Raw genomic sequence first — 22311 nt, 5'->3', positions numbered from 1 at the left:
TTTCCACAGAGACGGAAATCTTGGAAAGTTAAAGTCAGATAAAAAGATCATAACAGAAAGTACTAAAAAGGATGCAAAATCTTAGTGGCGAAAACATGCAATATTTTAACAAAGATGTATAACGAACAATATTCATCTTCCTATGAAATTCATAGGCAATAATAACGAGAGAGAATGAGAGGAAGAAATGACGATTCAAAGATTCTGAACTATAATGTACGTGAATTCAGTACAGGACATGTCTCTGGACCCATTGATGGAGCAGCTGAAGAGCCTTTTCACTTGGATCCAAAAAACCCAGAGACCAGATTGTCCCTCGTGCAGGATCAAGAAACCAAGATGCCAGGTGGCACCAGACCCACCTGGGATAGGATGGCCTTCTCTGGCTGCAGATCAGTCTCACAATTCAGTGTGGTCTTTCCGGGAGCATCACCCTCTTTCCATCCTAAGCCCAAGTCCTGACTATTTCTCTCAATCAGAACAAAGACTGTATATCTCAGACCTGACACTTCATGACAGGTGTGGTCCCCCCTTAGATGTAGCAACGTGACACCTTTCCTTACCTTCCGAGATTTCCTTTCTTTAATGTCCTGCTACATTATTTCCATTTTTTTTTCTCGCTGTGTTTGAGAACTATCTTTTCCTTCTTACCTCTTGTCCAACACCTGTGCGCAGGGCGGCTCCGATGGGTCCGAGGTCACGTCCAAGGCAGGCAGCCTTCCATCCCTGGTGTGTGGCTGCCCCCCCAGGTTCCTCCATCCCTGGTGTGTGGCTGCCCCTCCAGGTTCCTGAACCCCCCAGGTTCCTGAACCACTGGGTCCTTGGTTCTCACATGTGTAGGATGGTGTCAGCCTCCCCCTGCATGGGCTGCTATGGGGACTAAGTGACCTCACACACGCACAAAAGGGAAGTGTGTGAGCATTCGCCACTAGGATGAAAATGACTGTGAACACACAGGCCACTGGGTTAGAAGGAGACTGTGAGCTCTAGTTCTCTCCCAAGGATCAGAGCTTGCACATGAGGTGGGTACACCAAGGAGAGGACAAGCCAAGACAAAGCATGAGGATAAATGTGAGGCTGGGGATTCCCGGGTTGGCTGGGCAGGTGGGTTAGAGTCTCCTTTGTCTTCTCCAGATAATGATTAAAAACACCACACATAGATATCACATCACAGCTGTGATCCAACAACTGAAGGAGAGATCGCAGCTGTCCTAGAGGGTTATAGACTCACTCGCCGGGAACATAGAGCCAAGTGTGAGAACAGAGTCAGGTTGATTCGGGGGAGGACATGGGCAGGGAGTATTGTTGGCACAGAGAGCTGAGGGTGAATTGGGGTTTCTCAGGAAAACAGGGCAAGAAAGGCCAGGAAGCACTGTAGGCGTGAAAAGGCTCAGGGGTGAGAGGCTAGAACAGGACACTCCTGGTCCAACCCTGGCCCGGCTGCTGAATGTACGCCTGGTGATGGTATAGAAAGTTCCAGAGCCCCAGGCGCTGCTGCTGGGCCGACCCTAAGTGACAAATCCAGCCATTCAGTGGCTGAGGACCTGTCTGTAGGAGAATTTCTGAATAAAGGACCAGCCAGGCATCCACACACTGTCTCCACCAGAGAAAAGCAGGTTCGGCCCCTGGCTGCAGCATCACACTGCAGCTTAAACAGAGAAGGGCGGCAGGTGGTGGGCCTGGGGTCTTGGAGCAGGGGCAGGACCATGGTGCTGGGATTCTGAGGGTCAGAGTCCTGGTTAACCAAGGAGCACAGTGGAGCTTGTGCCGTGAATGGGCCTTTGTTCCACCATCATCCCGGGCCATTCATCCCTCAGCCACGAGGAAAGAAGGGAAGTCCCGCCTCCTTGTGGGTAAGTCCTCACTACCTGCCTCAAAAAGCTTTCCTTTCTAAAATCCTCTTACATAAGCCTCCACGTTGGCTCAGGTGCCCCAGACTTTCACAGGAAGGTCAGATAACAAGGTCACTCAGAAGACGGCCTCCGACGTTGCTGGCCCACTGGAACTTCAGTTGTCAAAGAAGACGTTTCAGGGCCACTAGAATCTGACAATATCCTTTCTCCTCACTGGGGAAGCCTTTCTCTGCCTAAGGCCCAGCAGGAACCTTGTTCATGAGAGCCCCTTGCTCCTTTGTGAGGTCATTCTTACACACCAGCCTGTGCACTGGGTTCGTCCACCAAGACAGGCCCCAGATCGCTCCTCAGAGGGTCTCTGTCTCTCTCCCTCTATCTCTGTCTCTGCCTCTGTCTTGGTCTCTGTCTGTCTTTGTCTTTGTCACTATCTCTGTCTCTCCTCCCAGGAAAGGACCCTCTAGCAGATTTATTAGAATCTCTTCTTAAGCAAAGGCCAAGGATCCCTTCTCCAGCCTCTAGAAGAAATGCGCTCTGGACACGGCAGTAACAGCTCTGGGGGGTGTCCTGGATTGAGAGCCCATTGGGAAGGGTTAGCCATGGACCATGCAGGGCATGCAGGAAAGTGCTTGATGGAAAATACAGATGTGAATCTTCACGACACCACTTACAGGGTCAAGGAACTTGGCAAATCCCTAACCTGGGAGCCTCAGTTTCCTCATTCAGAGAATGGGTGTGCCAGTGGTTCCCAGGACATTTGTGGGGAAAAGGGAACGGTGAGAACACTACTGTGAGGATCTACATGTAGTAGGGTCTCTACAGTATTGGAAGAACCCCTAAACCAGACGAACCCTGCTTAGGATCTCAGCATGGAAGGAGGAGCCCTCTCAGGTCAGGGGCATGTTGTATGCCGGGATACCAAGGGCACAATATACCTGGTGCTGGGGTCCCAGGCTGGGAGCTCAGGGAAGCAAAACAAGGGTGAGATGCGGTCTGCATAGTAGGCAGAGGTACAGTCCACCTCGGAGTAAAAGGGGGTGGAAACGACGTCCTAACAGGGATGTAGAAGAGAAGCAACACCCAGCAGGAGCTCGGCACGGGCCTGGGGCCAGGCAACCACCGGATGACTGGGAGGGGGAGGGGCTCTGACCTCACAGTCACAGCAGCCATCCTCCGGAGGACATGCTACAGGGGGGTCTGCCCCGCGGTCTTGCTGCTCTGGGCCCAGTGCATTTGGGTACAGATCTTCACCCACCAGGGTGTTGGAAGCTGCCTGGTGCCAATGGCAGCAGATGGGAAGAAAGAAACACTACTGATCATTAAGTCACCTTGTCCTGCTTTATTTTCACGTCCTAGCTGTTTATCAATGGCCGGGTAACCATCACGAGAAAACATAGGTTGAATTTTCCTCCCGAGGGTAACTAGCCCACCATTTGGTTGCTTCCAGTATCAGTGCTGGTGTGAGCAATGCGGCTGTATCTCAAACCTGGCCCTTAATGACCACACTGGATCCACATGCCTGCTCAGCCCTGATTTACAGCAATCTGTGTGTGCCCGTGACCCCTGTTCACTAGGGTTGACGTTGTCCTTGATCGTAGCCTGGCTTTCTTTGGGCTGATTTTTGGTTTGCTTGCTTAGTTTTCCTGAAGCAAAGGGGATCCTGGCCCCTGTGGTCTGGACCTGGAAGCTGAACCACCCAAGGTGGCTGAGGCCTGAAGATGTGTTAACAATGTCTTTTATTCCCTGTGTTCTGAGGCTTTGGCATCTTGGGGCCTTGTTGGCCCTAGAAAGATGGCCCTTCCAAGGTTTAACCAATCCCTAGAGATAGTAAATAACTCTACTGCAATTGTGTGTTTTATATTTGCAAAACAACCAATTCAGTCTCCATCTCAACGCCCAGCCAACCCTTCTCATCAGGTTCTTATACTCTGGTCCAATCTCCTCTGCTCTAATCGCTGCAGGGCCAGGTACCAGACAATTCAAGACATCCCTATGCTCTAGAGCCTGCTGAAATTATTCACACTAGCCATTCCTGAGCCTGCTCACCTGCCTTGCCCGTCCCTTCCTGCAGAAGCCACAGGAAAGGCCATTGCCATGTTCCCCCACCCCACCCCTTCCTGACTGGCCCTGGTGCTTCCCCATGTGGCACTTCCTGCTGTGGCATGTCCCTTCGTCTTAGGATCTGTGAGTCTTAAACTCTGTTTTCTATGGCACTTGTCTCTTGATCTGTGGTCCTCACCATACCTGAATGAAACCTATATCTTAAAACAATAGTCAAGGCTACAGAAAGCCCCTCATCCCCCGGTCCCATGCTGTCTTTGGACCAGCACTGACCTTTGTCACTGGTTTCGACGGGTGCAGAGAGCCTGGAGAGGCCGGGGTATCCCCACTGCCTCTGGCCTGTTCCCTGCTTTCACTTGTCTTCCTTCAGCCCCTGGGGCAGACCCTTCATGGCCTTCCCGACCTCCCCAGGGAGGGATGCCTCCCCTCCAGGCATCCTCAGCCCTGCACCCGGGGCTCTGCCACTGGCTTCTTTTCAGTGGAATATGCCGCTCCTGTGCCATTTGTCTTCTGAGAGTCCTGGCTGGTGAGAAAGGGAGTGAACGGTAGCAGGGCTTGTAACGGGAGCCCCAGAAAGGGCTGACCTCCAGCTGGCTCCATCTCTGGGCTATGTGAGGATGCATGTGCTCCTGTATATGGATTTTTGTCACCACCCTACCCAGTGGTGGTTTCCCCAGCCGTGGAGAGAGACTTCTGGGATGGACGGTGGTGGACGTGAGGCCCAGGGCATCAGCCAGGACCCCCGTGTGGCTGCTCTGTCACCACACTTTTCCCTCAGACGTGGGGGGCTGCTTCAGTGTGGTGAGGTCCCTACTTCTGGCAGAATGGCCCCCAAGTTCCCTAATGTGGCGGGATTTTTGTGTGAATTCAATGAGGTGATACATTTCCTGGTGAGCTTTCGAAAAGCTCTTTTTAAAAAGCCTCGGTGCCATGTTCCCTGTTGTCATATGCTGCTGCTTCTTACCAAATGACCCTCTGCTCCCCCTCTTCCTTACAAAAGGCCCCAGCTTGGCTCCTGCATGGGGAAGGGCACGATCAAGGCCATCCACAGACCTGGGCCAGGGCTTGGCAGGGCGTGAAGCTGTGAGCCGGTTGGTAAGCATGTTGGAGCTGCCTGCAAACATGCTCCCTGATGAAAGAAGGGAGGACAAGCCCCCCTTTCATCCTTCTTGGGGCGCTGAGAGAAGACACAGTGCTTGAGCCAGCTTCTCGAAACCACAAACACTGAAAGAGGCTTGCAGGATGCCCCCAGCAACCAGGACTGCCAGCCACCAGTCCTCCCAGGAGTGGAGAAAAACAGCTTAGGACTAAGGGTCCTGTGATATTTCAGCCAAATCAGGTTACACTGCACACCCACGCGTGGTTTCTGCAATGCTGTGTGTATTCCATCATTGTGCCGTGCCTTTACGCACTGGCTCAGGACTCCCTGGGCTGCTATGCCTTCTTCATGCCCTTCCTCCCTGTAGCCTGGTTCCCCAAAGACACTGTGCCCTGGAGATCAGTGATGATCCTGACACTGGAGTCCCATCAGGGCACAAGCAGCAGCTACCGCCCATCAGGATCAGAGGACAACGCGGCACCAGGCCACAGCTCACTCAGCCCCTTGGGCCCTGTCCCCTGCTTGCCAGGCCTCCTTCCCACCAACAGAAGCACATGTCCCCTCACCAGCCACGTGCACGTTCACATCCCGCTCCAGGTCCTGGGATGGCACCTCCTCTCCTTAGACCAGGGAACCAGAGATGGAAACACAGACCTACACAGACTGGGAGATAACAGAACCCTGTCACTGAAACGAGACGGCCTGCCCCAGTTCCTTTATCTCCATTTCCATAGCATTTCCTAGCAAAGACCTGGAATTGATACCAAGATTCTGCTGGATTCCTGGTGTGTCTGGGCCAACCCCCGGGCAGAAGAGTCTGTGGGAGGGCTGGGCTCTCTGGGCGGCCAGGGCAGTGGCTTTCACTCCCTTCACTTGCCGAGCACACCTTTCTAGGAGCAAACTTCAGACGCATGCTCTGGAAACACCACCAGAGATAAGCTTTTTCATTAGGAAGCACGTATATCGTGTACGTGACATTGGGGTGAACTCCCTGCCCGCCTCACGGGGGAGGAAGACACCCCGTGGCACCTGTGGCCCCTCTGGTCCAGGTCCCCCTGACGTGGCTGTTGAGGAGTCGGGAGTGGCCACTGGTGGCAGTGCATTAGGCGGACCCTGAGAATAAAGAGTGAGAGAAGGGAAAGCTTGTCCAACAGCTCAGAGGTGGGAAAGAGCATGACTTTTGAGGAAACACAAGCTGCTTGATGCTTAGAAAGGAGGTGCCTGGGTTGAGAAGTCAGGGTGGGCCACCAGGCACTCCTGCTGCATAACCGGAAGGGGCAGCACTCTGGAATCCTGGCCACCGTGTGGTTCCTGATACAGGAGGAATCATGCCGCACCAAATCCATTGTTGAAGCCCTAAACCCCAAGACCTCGGAATGTGACTGTATTTGGAAATGGGGTCTTTAAAGAGGTGATAAAGGTAAAACGAGGCCATTAGGGTGGGCTCTAATCCAATAGGACTCGTGTCCTAATAAGAAGAGATCAGGACACAGGCCAGCACAGAGGGATGACTACGTGTGGACACGGGGAGAAGACGGCCGTCTACACACCAAGGAGAGAGGCCTCAGAGGAAACCAGCCTTGCTCACACCTTGATCTTGGACTCGCAGCCTCCAGGACTGTGAGAAAATAAACTTCTGTTGTTTAAGCTCCCTGATCTATAGCACTTATCATGGCAGCCTGAATAGATAAAGGCTGCCCCGTTCTCATGGTGTCTCCAGAGCCCATGCCCCTGTCTGTCCCGAGAGCAAGCTGCCCTGTTTGTCTGTCTGTGACCTTCTAAGAGACCAGGATGGGGTGGAGTACTTATTCCAGGATGCAGTAAGTCCTGTGACAGTGGCCTGAGTTCTGTGGCCCAGGGCAGGAGCCCCCCTCTCCAGGGCTTAATGCAGGTCAGGCGCAGGATCCCAGAACTGTCACATGAGGGCTCAGAAAGGAAAAACGAGATCAAATGGCTACTACAGAACCGCAAACATAGTAAGTCAGGTTAGCTGGTTCCACATGTGCAGTAAGCAGAGAGACGCATGCTCCTTTGTAAATCTGTGTTCTGGCCATGGGTCCCCCATCCTCATCCATCCTCAGAGAAGGACCCCAGCTCAGAGAGGAGCCAGGCTGCACAGGGAGCATGCCTCACATTCTCTCACACCTCTTCAGATGCAGGCTTCCTGCTCCCTCACCGGATCAGAATCCCTGCAGGCACTAGGAGCCCCTGGAAGACCAGATGGAGATGGGGACACCCTCAAGGAACTTGGAGCCACCGGGCATAGTAGGCCGGCCCCAGAGGCATCGTGAACAGACAGCCTGCCCAGTCTGGAGACAAATGGGATTTCCTTTCAGATGGTGAATTTCACCAGCCAGCCATGCGTCTGCAATGTCTGGGCTCTCCCTCTCTCCCTTATGGCTTGGGGAGGTCACCTCGCCTTCCCCACCTCCACACAGAAACGGTGTCAAGAGGAGGTGATGTCGAGGCCAGCGGAGGCCGGGAGCACAGGACAGGCGTGTGCGGCTGGCCTGCCCCCTGGGCACTACCGCCCAAGTGTGCCCAGCCTTCTCACCTGGCTCCCAGCCCAGGTCCCAGGCCACATCACTCCTCAACAACCAGTAACTAGAGTCTGTCCGAGACAGGACCTTTATTCCCTCAAACAGGAACGGGGTCTTCTGTCTGAATTCATCTCCCTCAATCTTTGGGTACAACTTGTGATGACAGGTTTGGGGACCAGGGCCACATCTCAAGGCCAGGAGGAGAGGAGCTGTGGGGTCAGGTCAGTGTGCTGCAGGTGGAGGGCCGAGCACAGGGGTCCCGTGCAGGACCCTGGCTGCCACACGCCCAGCCCCACCTCCAGCTCTGTCTCATGTGTCCGGAGTTGATGTCTGGCCTCCTGGGCCACACGTCACATCCCGGTCATGCATCCCCACCCTGGCACTATTCTCACATTCAGCACCCCGTGAAGTAAATGGATGCCACTGACGGCCACAGTCCCTGTCCTGCTCCCACGCTGGGTGTCCAGGGGCCTGAGCCCTGGACAGTGAGGCTGGCTGACCCTCCTTGGCCTTTGGCTGCTACAAGATTCAGTTCCTTCAACTGTCCGATGAGCCGGTGGGAAAAGAGCGTCCCTAGGCTTCCTTCTCGCTCAGCCTCTCTCAAATTTGTGCTGACATTGCATAAGTGCTGTTCACTCTCTCAATCTCCTGGGAGACGTGCTGAGAAAACCATTTTCTAATGTAGCTTCTGCCTTTCCACAAGCTTGTCTTCCTCTGCATTCCTTCCCAGCGTCATCTCTTCCTCCCCAACCGCTCCTGCTGTGGGTGCTGGGATGGCCCGGTTCCCATGAGGTGGTGAGGCCCAGGGACTTTCAGGGAATCACCCAGGGTTGTGCAGACTAGATTCAGCTCTGCCTGACCCCACATGTCAGTCCTTTGAGCTCTGCCAAGAGCGAGGCTCGCCCTTCTCACAGAGCCGTGAAGGCGAGGGCTGCACCCTGTGTTTGCAGTTCGGAAAGCTCCTGGGGCCCACGTAAGCCATGACAGGCTCGCTGGCTGCGTGCCCCTGGAGGAGGCCTCGTGCACACTGACCCCTGCATGGTCTCCAAGGAGCTGGTGGAGGAGACAGACAGAGGAAGCACTGAGTCAGGAAGGTGGGGACAGCGGCAGGATTTAGCAAGCACCCTGGGAGCGCCGGCACTATTTCAGGAGTTGGGAATGCAGGTGACGCAGATACGGTTTCTGTGGGATCCTTGACATAATTTGGGGATTGGGGGCTGTCCTTAGGAAAAAGACACAAATGATGAAATCAAAACTAGGCACAGGGTCCCAGAAAGGGTAACAATCTAGAGCCCCATTTGCTTCCTGGTAACCACCTGGGCGAGCGGGAGGCAGGAAGGCCTGTCCTGAGGTACCTGCATTTTAGGGGATCAGACAGCAAACACAGATATTCAGGGAATCCCGCTGAGGAGGGAAATGAGCACGGGTCTCAAATAGGGGGACACCTGTGAAGCGGGGCAGAGAGCCAGGAGAGGAACCCAGGGGTGGGCAGAGCAGATGAAGAACCCAGACTATCTGGCTGACCAAGGTGACTGCAGGCTCCAGGCACACAGGCAAGGGTGGAGGGAGGGAGAGAGGAGAGGCAGGCGCAAGGTGGGTGGGAGCAATCTCCGGCCTGGGGGACTTTGGAGAAAGATGGGGATGCAGGGATGATCTGACCCAGTTTTCACACCCCACCTCTCCTTCTCCAAACTCCTACCCTTATCTGTATGTCATCCTTGCGTTCCATTTTCATAGCTTGTAGACATGCCCCACATCCTTGCTTGACCATAAGTTCCTAGAAGTGTCAAAACCAAATTCTTCTGAATATCCTACGCTCTGGCAAAATGCCTTGCATGTAGTCATTGCTCATGAAAGGTTTCCGTAGAAAAGACTATTTTTTTTAAATGTATATATATGTATAACCAAATCTCTTTGCTGCACAGCAGTAATTAACACAACTCTATACATCAACTACACTTCAATTTTAAAAAATACTAAACAAAAAAGAAGAAAAAAGGTTTCTATCAAGAAGAAAACCTAAGAATGCTGTCCTGAATCATTCTCTCTGTCTTTTTTTTTTTTTTTTTTTTGGAACATGTAATAAGAAATCATTTAGGTTGGAATATATCTCTCCAAGCAGTTTCGTGTTATGCTAATTCTTAGAGATAAGTAAAGGCATTTATCTTCACTCTCTTCAGAGGGAGGCCGCAGACACTGACTCCACTCACTCAGGCATCTAAGAAAATAGCTCATGCTCTGGGCTGTATTTAGCAACCAGTGATTTCATTTGGCAACTTCTAGAGAAGAGGTAAAGACTTTTAGGGCTCCAGGGTGGGGTGGAACGGGGCAGCCCCATGGAGACGCGCTTGGATGGATGGATGGCCATGAGTGTCAGGACACGCCCGAGTGCACCCCAGCATCAGTGCAGGAAGCGTGGGCACTGTGGTCCCTGGTGCACTTAAATGAATGGAAGGTAGAAAAGTAACTTTTCTAATTTCAAAGTTCAGGAAGATAATTCTCTGATTTACCATTTTTTTTTTCCTTTCCCAAATAAAAAGACGTGGCTGAAAGTGCAGAGTCAAGAGCAGAGCGGCCACAGCAGGACACCTGGGTCCCGATCAAGTCGTGCCCCAGCATCTTTCACAGGCCAGCCCACCTGCTCCATGGGGACATCATGGAGGGCAGCATGGGAGGCATAAAGGAGACAAGGTTTCTGTCCACAGAGCTGGGCTGTGAAGAAACAGGGAGCCCCATGAGTAATAAGAGAGCCAGGAGACTGGCAGTGCGTGCATGTGTGTGTGTGTGTGTGTGTGTGTGTGTGTAAGCTTTAGGAGCTGAAGCTAGAGCCTGCTTTTCTGTGATGGGTAAAGGGCAGCAGAAGATGGTCATGTTCAGGAGAGACAAGAATGGACCAATCGTGTGGAATGAGTGCACGTTTCTGTCTCTTGTCTCAATCTAAATCCCACTGACGTGATAGAAGAAATATCAGATGCCACCCAGGTGGCCCAAGGCGCTGTCAAGGCCCATCCTCTTTCTCCCCTCCTCCCACAAGTGCTGAATTCAGGTGAGCACCTGGCACCTCACCTCCATCAGCCTCTGCTTCTGGGGGATTCAGCCAGATGCAGGGAGATTTCTTCATGTCAAGGATAAAGGGACATTTCTAAAAGCCTCTGAGAAGTTCATTATCTTCAGAACAATGAGAATAAAATGGCCTTAGCCGTCATCCACAGGACTGTATACTGTAGGAGGACAGGTCAGAGTCCTCAAGGAAAATGATTGTGAACCTAATACTCCTGATGCAACTTCTCTGGAGTTCATCTGTGAAGGGGAGGAGGGGGAGGGAGGAGGAAAGCCTTATACATACAGAGACTCAGAAAACCTACCAAACACAGACCCTTTCTAAAAGCATTATTCAAGACTATAAACTAGCAAAATAAAAGTCATTCTCAAAGGAGGACAGCTTTGGCTGGAAGAAACAATGAAGGCAAATTCACAAACCATATTGTTATCTCTGCATAATTATTATTGCACAATGTAAAACAAGAATCTGAGACTAAGTCTTCAGATAATCTCAGTTTGTAAATGTGAAGCAATTAAAACAAAACGCAGGGAGAGGGGGAAACAGGAGGAGGGGGAGGGATGGAGGGAGAGGGAGGCAGGATGGAAGAAAAGCAAGAAAGGAAAATAGGGGGGACCTTCAAGATGGCAGAAGAGTAAGACATGGAGATCACCTTCCTCCCCACAAATGCATCAGAAATATATCTACGTGTGGAACAACTCCTACAGAACACCTACTGAATGCTGGCAGAAGACCTCAGACCTCCCAAAAGGCAAGAAACTCCCCACGTACCTGGGTAGGGCAAAAGAAAAAAGAATAAACAGAGACAAAAGGATAGGGATGGGGCCTGCACCTCTGGGAGGGAGCTGTGAAGGAGGAAAGGTTTCCACATGCTATGAAGCCCCTTCACTGGCAGAGACGGGGGGTGGGCAGGGGGGAAGCTTCAGAGCCATGGAGGAGAGCGCAGCAACAGGGGTGTAGAGGGCAAAGCAGAAAGATTCCCACACAGAGGATCGGTGCCAACCAGCACTCACCACCCCAAGAGGCTTGTCCACTCACCTGCCGGGGCAGGTGGGGGCTGGGAGCTGAGGCTTGGGCTTGGAAGGTCAGACCCCAGGGAGAAGACTGGGGTTGGCTATGTAACACAGCCTTAAGGGGCCTAGTGCACCACAGCTAGCTGGGAGTGAGTCCGGGAAAAGGTCTGGAACTGCCTAAGAGGCAAGAGACCATTGTTTCAGGGTGTGCGAGGAGGGGGAATTCTTTCCCCATCTGCCCACAGAAGGCAGAGCACCGCCTAAACAAGCTCCAGACATGGGTGTGAGCCATGGCTATCAGCTCAGACAACCAGAGACGGGCATGAAACTCTAATGCTACTGCTGCAGCCACCAAGAATCCTGTGTACAAGCACAGGTCACTATCCATGCCCCCCAGGAGCCTATGCAGCACGCATGGCCAGGGTCCTGAGATCCAGGAACAACTTCCCCGGGAGAACACACAGCACACCTCAGGCTGTTACAATGTCATGCTGAACTCTGATGCTGCAGGCTCGCCCCACATTCCAATTATGACTACCGTACCCCTCCCTCTCCCCGGCCTGAGAGAGCAAGAGAGCCCTACTCAGCCACTGCTTTAACCGCCTCCTGTCTGGGCGGGAAACATGCTTGAGGGCGACCTACACAGAGAGGCAGGGCCAAAACCAAAGCTGAACCCCAGGAGCTGTGCAAACAAAGAAGAGAAATGGAAATTTCCCTGTGCAGCCTCAGGAGCAGCAGATTAAATCCCCACAATCAACTTGAGGAACCCTGCATCTGTGGAATACCTGAATAGACAATGAATGCTCCCAAAATTGAGGTGGTGGACTTTGGGAGCAACTGTAGACTTGGGGTTTGCTGTATGCAACTGACTTCTTTCTGATTTTTATTTTTATCTTAGTTCAGTTTTTAGTGCTTGTTATCATTGGTGTATTTGTTTATTGGTTTGGTTGCTCTCTTCTTTTTTAAATTTATTTCTTTATTCTATTTTTTTTTATTTTACTGTTTTTTTTTTATTTTTTTATATTTTTTCTTTTGAGCCATGTGACTGACAGGGTCATTGTGCTCTGGCTGGTCATCAGGCCTGAGCCTCCAAAGTGGGGGAGCGAAGTTCAGGACATTGGACTACTGGAGACCTCCCAGCCCCACGTAATATCAATCAGCGAGAGCTCTCCCAGAGATCTCTGTCTCAACACTAAGACCCAGCTCCACCCAATGGCCAGCAAGCTCCAAGGCTGGACGCCCCATGCCAAACAACTAGGAAGACAGGAACACAACCCCATCCATTAGCAGAAAGGCTGCCTAAAATCATACTAAGTTCACATACACCCCAAAACACACCACCGGACACGAGCCTGTCCACCAGAAAGACAAGATCCAGTCCCACCCACCAGGGCACAGGCACCAGTCCCCTCCACCAGGAAGCCTACACAGCCCACTGAACCAACCTCACCCACTGAGGGCAGATATCAAAAACAACAGGAAATATGATGCTGCAGCTTGCAAAAAGGAGACCCCAAAACCCATTAAGTTAAACAAAATGAGAAGACAGAGAAATATGCAGCAGATGAAGGAGCAAGGTAAAAGCCCACCAGACCGAACAAATGAAGAGGAAATAGGCAGTCTACCTGGAAAAGAATTCAGAATAATAATAGTAAAGATGATCCAAAATCTTGGAAATAAAATGGAGAAAATACAAGAAACGTTTAACAAGGACCTAGAAGAACTAAAGAGCAAACAAACGATGATGAACAACACAATAAATGAAATTTTAAATTCTCTAGAAGGAATCAATACCAGAATAACTGAGGCAGAAAAACGGATAAGTGACCTGGAAAATAAAATAGTGGAAATAATTGCAGAGGAGAAGAATAAGGAAAAAAGAATGAAAAGAATTGAGGACAGTCTCAGAGACCTCTGGGGCAACATTAAACACACCAACATTTGAATTATCGGGGTTCCAGTAGATGAAGAGTAAAAGAAAGGGTCTGAGAAAATATTTGAAGAGGTTATAGTGGAAACCTTCCCTAACATGGGAAAGGAAATAGTCACCCAAGTCCAGGAAGCACAGAGAATCCCATACAGGATAAATCCAAGGAGAAACACACCAAGACACATATTAACCAAACTATCAAAAATTAAAGAAAAAAATATTAAAAGCAGCAAGGGAAAAGCAACAAATAACATACAAGGGAATCCCCATAAGGTTAACAGCTCATCTTTCAGCAGAAACTTTGCAAGCCAGAAGGGAGTGGCAGGACATACTTAAACTGATGAAAGGGAAAAAACTACAACCAAGATTACTCTACCCAGCAAGGATCTCATTCAGATTCGACGGAGAAATTAAAACCTTTACAGACAAGCAAAAGCTAAGAGAATTCAGCACCACCAAACGAGCTTTACAACAAATGTGAAAGGAAGTTCTCTAGGCAAGAAACACAAGAGAAGGAAAAGACCTACAATAACAAACCTGAAACAATTTTTAAAATGGTAATAGGAACATACATATTGATAATTGTTAATCCTTACATTTAATCCTTAAATGTAAATGGATTAAATGCTCCAACCAAAAGACATAGACTGGCTGAATGGACACAAAAACAAGACCCGTATATATGCTGTCTACAAGAGAACCACTTCAGACCTAGGGACACACACAGACTGAAAGTGAAGGGATGGAAAAAGATATTCCATGCAAATGGAAATCAAAAGAAAGCTGGAGTAGCAATTCTCACATCAGACAAAATAGACTCTAAAATAAAGACTATTAGAAGAGACAAAGAAGGACACTACATAATGATCAAGGGATCAATCCAAGAAGAAGATATAACAACTGTAAATATTTATGCACCCAACATAGGAGCACCCCAATACATAAGGCAAATGCTAACAGCCATAAAAAGGGAAATCGACAGTAACACAATCATAGTAGGGGACTTTGACACCTCACTTTCACCAATGGACATATCATCCAAAATAAAAATAAATAAGGAAACACAAGCTTTAAATGACACATTAAACAAGATGGACTTAATTGCTATTTATAGGACATTCCATCCAAAAACAACAGAATACACTTTGTCTCAAGTGCTCATGGAACATTCTCCAGGATAAACAATATCTTGGGTCACAAATCTAGCCCTGATAAATTTAAGAAAATTGAAATTGTATCAAGTATCTTTTCCGACCACAACACTATAAGACTAGATATCAATTACAGGAAAAAAAAACCTGTAAAAAATACAAACACATGTAGGCTAAACAAAACTCTACTAAATAACCAAGATATCAGCGAAGAAATCAAAAAGGAAGTTAAAAAATACCTAGAAACAAATGACAATCAAAATACCACGACTCAAAATTAATGGGATGCAGTAAGACCAGTTCTAAGATGAACATTTATAGCAATGCAATCCTACCTCAAGAAGCAAGAAACATCTCAAATAAACAACCTAACCTTACACTTAAAGCAATTAAAGAAAAAAGAACAAAAAAAAACTCCTAAGTTAGCAGAAGGAAAGAACACATAAAGATCAGATCAGAAATACATGAAAAAGAAATAAAGGGAACAATAACAAAGATCAATAAAACTAAAAGCTGGTTCTTTGACAAGGCAAAGAAAATCGATAAACCACTAGTTAGACTCATCAAGAAAAAGAGGGAGAAGACTCAACTCAATAGAATGAGAAATGAAAAAGGAGAAGTAACAAGTGACACTGCAGAAATACAAAGGATCATGAGAGATTACTACAAGTAACTATATGCCAATAAAACGAACATCCTGGAAGAAATAGACAAACTCTTAGAAAAGCACAGCCTTCTGAGACTGAACCAAAAAGAAATAAAAAATATGAACAGACCAATGACAAGCACTGAAACTGCAACTGTGATTAAAAATCTTCCAACAAACAAAATCCCAGGACCAGATGGCTTCACAGGTGAATTCTATGAAACATTTAGAGGAGAGCTAAAACCTATCCTTCTCAAACTCTTCCAAAATATAGCAGAGGGAGGAACACTCCCAAACACATTCTACGAGGCAACCATCACCCTGATACCAAAACCAGACAAAGATGTCACAAAGAGGACTTCCCTGGTGGCACAGTGGTTGAGAGTCCACCTGTCGATGCAGGGGACATGGGTTCGTGTTCCAGTCCAGGAATATGCCACAGAGCGGCTAGGCCTATGAGCCATGGCCGCTGAGCCTGCGCATTCAGAGCCTGTGTTCCACGACAGGAGAGGCCACAACAGTGAGAGGCCTGTGCACCGCAAAAAAAAAAAAAAAGATGACACAAAGAAAGAAAACTACAGGCCAATATCACTGATGAACATAGATGCAAAAATCCTCAACAAAATACTAGCAAACAGAATCCAACAGCACATTAAAAGGATCATGCACTATGATCAAGTGCAGTTTATCCCAGGAATGCAAGGATTCTTCAATATACACAAATCAATCAACGTGATACACCATATTAACAAATTGAAGGAGAAAAATCATACGATTATCTCAATAGATGCAGAGAAAGCTCTCGACAAAATTCAACACCCATTTATGATAAAAACCCTCCAGAAAGTAGGCATAGAGGGAACTTACCTCAACATAATAAAGGCCATATATGACAAACCCACATCCAACACCATTCTCAATGGTGAAAAATTAAAACCATTTCCACTAAGATCAGGAAAAAGACAAGGTTGTCCACTCTCACCACTATTATTCAACATAGTTTTGGAAGTTTTTGCCACAGCAATCAGAGAAGAAAAAGAAATTAAAGGAATCCAAATAGGAAAAGAAGAAGTAAAACTGTCACCATTTGCAGATGACATGATACTATACATAGAGAATTCTAAAGATGCTACAAGAAAACTACTAGAACTAATCAATGAATTTGGTAAAGTAGCAGGATACAAAATTAATGCACAGAAATCTCTTGCATTCCTATACACTAACAATGAAAAATCTGAAAGATAAATTAAGGAAACACTTCCATTTACCACTGCAACAAAAAGAATAAAATACCTAGGAATAAACCTACCTAAGGAGATGAAAGACTTGTATGCAGAAAACTATAAGACACTGATGAAAGAAATTAAAGATGATACCAACAGATAGAGAAATATATCATATTCTTGGATTAGAAGAATCAACATTGTGAAAATGACTATACAACCCAAAGCAATCTACAGATTCAGTGCAATCACTGTCAAACTACCAATGGCATTTTTCACAGAACTAAAACCAAAAGTTTCACGATTTGTATGGAAACACAAAAGACCCTGAGTAGCCAAAGCAATCTTGAGAAAGAAAAACGGAGCTGGAGGAATCAGGCTCCCTGACTACACACTATACTGCAAAGCTACAGTAATGAAGATAATATGGTACTGGCAGAACAACAGAAATATAGATGAATGGAACAGGATAGAAAGCCCAGAGATAAACCCATGCACATATGGTCATCTTATCTTTGATAAAGGAGGCAAGAATATACAGTGGAGAAAAGACAGCCTCTTCAATAAATGGTGCTGGGAAAACTGGACAGCTATGTCTAAAAGAATGAAATTAGAACACTCCTTAACACCATACACAAAAATAAACTCAAAATGGATTAAAGACCTAAATGTAAGGCCAGGCACTATACAACTCTTAGAGGAAAACATAGGCAGAACACTCTATGACATAAATCACAGCAAGATCCTTTTTGACCCACCTCCTAGAGAAATGGAAATAAAAACAAAAATGAACAAATGGGACCTAATGAAACTTAAAGCTTTTGTACAACAAAGGAAACCATAAACAAGACGAAAAGACAACCCTCAGAATGGGAGAAAATATTTGCAAACGAAGCAACTGACCAAGGATTAATCTCCAAAATATACAAGCAGCTCATGCAGCTCAATATCAAAAAACCAAACAACCTAATCAAAAAATTGGGCAGAAGACCTAAATAGACATTTCTCCAAAGAAGATATACAGATTGCCTACAAGCACATGAAAGGATGCTCAACATCACTAATCGTTAGAGAAGTGCAAATCAAAACCACAATGAGGTATCACCTCATACTGGTCATCAAAAAATCTAGAAACAATAAATGCTGGAGAGGGTGTGGAGAAAAGGGAACCCTCTTGCACTGTTGGTGGGAATGTAAATTGGTACAGCCACTATGAGGAACCGTATAGAGGTTCCTTAAAAAACTAAAACTAGAGCTACCATATGACTCTGCAATCACACTCCTGGGCATATATCTAGAGAAAAACATGATTTGAAAGGATACATGCACCCCAATGTTCACTGCAGCAGTTTTACAATAGTCAAGACATGGAAGCAACCTAAATGTCCATCAACAGAGGAATGGATAAGGAAGATGTGGTACATATATACAATGGAATATTACTCAGCCATAAAAAAAGAATGAAATAATGCCATTTGCAGGAACATGGAGAGACCTAGAGATTGTCATACTGAGTGAAGTCAGTCAGACAGAGAAAGAGAAATATATGATACCACTTATATGCGGAATCTAAAAAGAAATGATACAAATGAACTTATTTACAAAACAAAAACAGACTCACAAACTTAGAGAACAAACTTATGGTTACCAGGGGGGAAGGGAGTAGGGAGGGAATAGTTAGGGAGTTTGGGATTGACATGTACACACTGTTATATTTAAAATGGATAACCAACAAGCACCTACTGTATAGCACAGGGAACTCTGCTCAATGTTACGTGGCAGCCTGGATGGGAGGGGAGTTTGGGGGAGAATGGATACATGTATATGTATGGCTGAGTCACTTTGCTGTGCACCTGAAACTACCACAACACTGCTAATCGGCTATAGTCCAATATAAAATAAAAAGTTAAAGAAAGTAAAAGCAGAGAGAGTTAGAGGAGGGTGAGGGCAGCGCTTTTGCAGTCTTGCATTAGGGAGGGTCCCAAAAGAAAGAAAAACGTGCCCTTCCTGTGACCTTCCCGTCCTGGCAAGTTCATCCCAGAGCCCAGGTGGAGTGAGCAGTTGGACACACAGGCGAGAAAAGGATGCCCGCTGCGGGGGTGGGGAGGGAGGAGGCAGCAATGTGCATCCACCGTTCCCTCCCACTCCCAAGCCCCGGGCCCTCCCCTCCAGAATGAAGGTGTAGTTGCCTCCTTTATCTTGTCCCTCATACAGCTGTACTCACAGCAATGTCCACTCCTGAGACAAGCCTCAAGAGCGTCCCTCATATTAACCTAGAATCAATCATGAGTGGCTGACACCTTTCAGAAAAGGGGACAATCTAGAATTTTCTACTGGTTCCCACCCTGCCCAGGTCTTCAGGACCTGTTCCCTGTAAACAGCCACACATTTGCAGAACGCCTTTCTCTTGCCAACGGGTCCTTTCCTCACTAAGAATGCCCGCATTACCTAATTTCCCTGGTGGGGCCAGGAATACACTCTATGGCGTGATCCAACACTTCCCTGTCTCACGCTGACCTCTTGGCTTTGCAGAAAGTCGGAGAATGCCATGTGAGAGGAAAGACCAGAAATACCCACTGAGACAGAGACAGAGGCAGGGGTCTGGGCATGAGACTAGCATGATATATGAACTCAGCCTGAAAAATCTTCACGAAAGTCCCCCTGTCTCAGCCAGTCTTTGGCAGAGCAATTCCTGATGCCCTTAGATTCAGCTGATGCAGACTCAGGACTGTCATGGACCCTGTGTGGTTTTACCTCTTCCCACACACTCAAAGCCATCATGGATCCCTAAAAAGGGAGGTGACCAATGGCCATGTGTCAGTAATATTCCAGCCCTGCTGGCTGGGGTAACTCGACACTTCAACTCACAGAATCCAGAGATCTGACAACCACAGGCATCCACAGCTGAGAAGCGCCTTGTCTGCTGACTGTGGATTTCACTCGGACCAGGTGAGCAGGTAGATGAGTGCAGAGGTATCCTGTGAGCTGGTGGGGAAAGGAACAAGTCACAAAATCACGATGCAGTTCCTGCACTCAGGGGTTTCACAATCTTTGTGGGGGGTACAAATGGACCAAATTAACCCTAAAGAAAGACGGATGGGTAGAGATGCACAAAGAGAGATGTTCTGGGTCAGCAATTCTCTGAGCTGAGCACTGAAATGGACCAGAAGACTGAGAAGGGTTTAGACAGCCCTGGGGATCCCAAGCAACTAGCCAACACAGCCATCTAAGAGGCAGAATGTGCTGGAAGCCTCATGTTTCATTTCAGAAAGGCACAGGGGCAACAGAACCTACCCAAGCACCAGGGCAAGAAGAGTGAGTGCCAACTGGACTCTAAAGCCCCTGCTAATGTAAGCCCTGGGGAAGGGGGCTGACATCGCATCAGACTTACTTGTTGGCAAGCCTTTGGCCACAGAAGTGTCTCATAGAGCAGTGAACAAACATAATTTCTTATTCCACAGGGCACATTTTTCTTCTGAAAATATCAGCGTCCACTCCCACTGCTGCTATTGTCAATTTTGTTGCTATCGTTTGTGGTTGAGATCCGTTGTTTATTTTTACTGAGTAAATTCTATCATTAGTCCTCACCACATTTCTGCAAGATTTAATTGTTATTCCTCCTTTTCTAGTGGATGAAGCCGGGTTCAGAGATATTAAGCCATGGGCTTCTGCAGCCGTGCAGGAGAAACAAGGCTGGCATGCCCAGCTGTCAGAGGCAAAGCCGCTGTCCCTCCGCTCTCCCCACAGTGTTGTCCCTTAATGAACACCAGTCAGAATAGCAGTTGAAACACAAAAGATACCCACATTTCCATGGAAAGATGCTGGCAGGATGTCTTCGTATCACGATTAGGCCAGTCTGGTCACCTGATGGTAAGATAGACACACAACTCAACAAATTTCTCTGTTTGCATCAAAGTGAAGCCAGAGAAATGTCACCGGACTGACCAGTCAGAGTAACTCACCCAGCAGTGTGTTCTGGAGAGCTCGGGAAAACCAAATCCACACATTCCACTCTGTGAACGTTGCTGGCATATTTACTGAGGCAAAGGGGGAGCAAGTGGGCCGTACCAAGCAAGCAAGCAATGTGCACTGAGACAGGACGAGGAGGGTTTACACGACTGATCACTGAAACATCGCAGATGACACATGATTCTTGGCTGGAAAAGTACTGGGAAGGTCTACTACATGGCCAAGATTTTGGAAGATGGTGACCAGCAATCAAGACAGGACAGGAGTCAGGGACAGCGGCAGGGGACACCTGCAACCCTGCAGCAAGGGAGGGGGGCGGGAGGAGGAAGGTAGTGGGGTCCAGGGGTGACCACGTAGGAACATCTAAATTATGAATGAACAGCTGAAAGGGGGTTCAGTCATTAATGTATCCACTCACCAAATCCAGGGACACCCTGGGACAGGCCAGGTCACACCCTCTCCCCGCTCTGAAATTATGGTCTGTGGGGCTTAGAGAACAGGGGGTGTGGAGGACAATAGCACGGAGTTGACACCACCAGGTGAGGATGCAGGAGTGCACACAGGTCTAAGAGCCACGGGCATGCTCTCGTGACTCCGGCTGCGGCGGCACTTAGTCGTAGCTCCAAGGACCATGACTCAGTCTATGATTCTCAGATTTGATACAGAGTGACACCCTAGTACTACTGGGCCATATGGTCCAAGCAGCAAACAGGAGGTCATTTTTCTGGGCTGTGGACCTCAGGGAGAGGAAGTAGGTTCTGAAAGGGGTCCCTAGAGCCCACCCAATGTTCCCATAGACCTCTTCTTGTTCTGCTGCTCGACAGACTCCAATCTGTGTGACCAGGGTGTCCCTCCCCGCGCTTCTGACACTGCTTTGCATTCCAAGAAGGCTCAAAGCCTGAGTCTGGCTCCTGCCTCCTGGAAGATGAAAGGCCATTTATCCAGCAGGACGGCTGAGCTCCCGCTTAGCACAGAAGACCTCCACCCAATTCTCCAGCCTTTACCTGCTCCTCCATCTATTTCCAGAGCATAAATTCCAGTGCAAGGGTGAGCGACCTTTAATCTTAACTAAAATATCTGTTCCAGCATTCCCATTATGCATATCATAACATCAGCTCCAATATCACCACATCTAAGTATTTTTCTGGGATCCCAAGAGCTGAAGAGTATCTCTTTTTTCAAGCCACCTTATTGCACTTGGGCAGCTCATCCCTCATGGGCTTGTCATTTCCAACTTTGTGGAGAAGATGCCTCTGTCCCCAAAGGGTGGAAGCTCTTCACCAACTTAAATCTCATGATGTCCAGGCGATATTACCTGAATGCGTAAGTGAAAAATCGTATTGGATTTCCATCTGTGACACTGTACACACGTCTACTCTTTGCAAATCTCACTGACATTCAGTGCTGTCCTTCATCCTCTCTTCCCCTTACTTAGGTGGCAGCCTGCTAACTGCTGGTGCACCTGCCGTCAAGACTTCCTTCTCTTCTTGACCTGACTGAAGCCTCCATCTGACCAGGTCAGCAGCCTGCTCAGAATGTCCCGTACCCACCAAATTCTCCCAAGCTCCCAGGAGCAATGCACCCCCTGACTACTTTGTCTTTCCCCCCAACAAGTTGACATTCTGCATTCTGCAATGAAACCAGTCTTGAGAGTTATCCAGTGATTTCTCGGTTCAAAAGTGTGGCCCCCATCTCCCCTTCCAGAATGCTTCCTTAGCTCAGCCTGTTGCTATGATGCCCATGTTTCCAGGTCTAGCCAAAGGCTTGT

The sequence above is a fragment of the Delphinapterus leucas genome, chromosome 9, assembly GCF_059928025.1.
Source record: "Delphinapterus leucas isolate spDelLeu-1000000601 "Yukka" chromosome 9, BTC_Dleu_Yukka2, whole genome shotgun sequence".
Taxonomy (NCBI): Eukaryota; Metazoa; Chordata; class Mammalia; order Artiodactyla; family Monodontidae; genus Delphinapterus; species Delphinapterus leucas.
Note: the sequence above shows the minus strand (reverse complement) of the source record.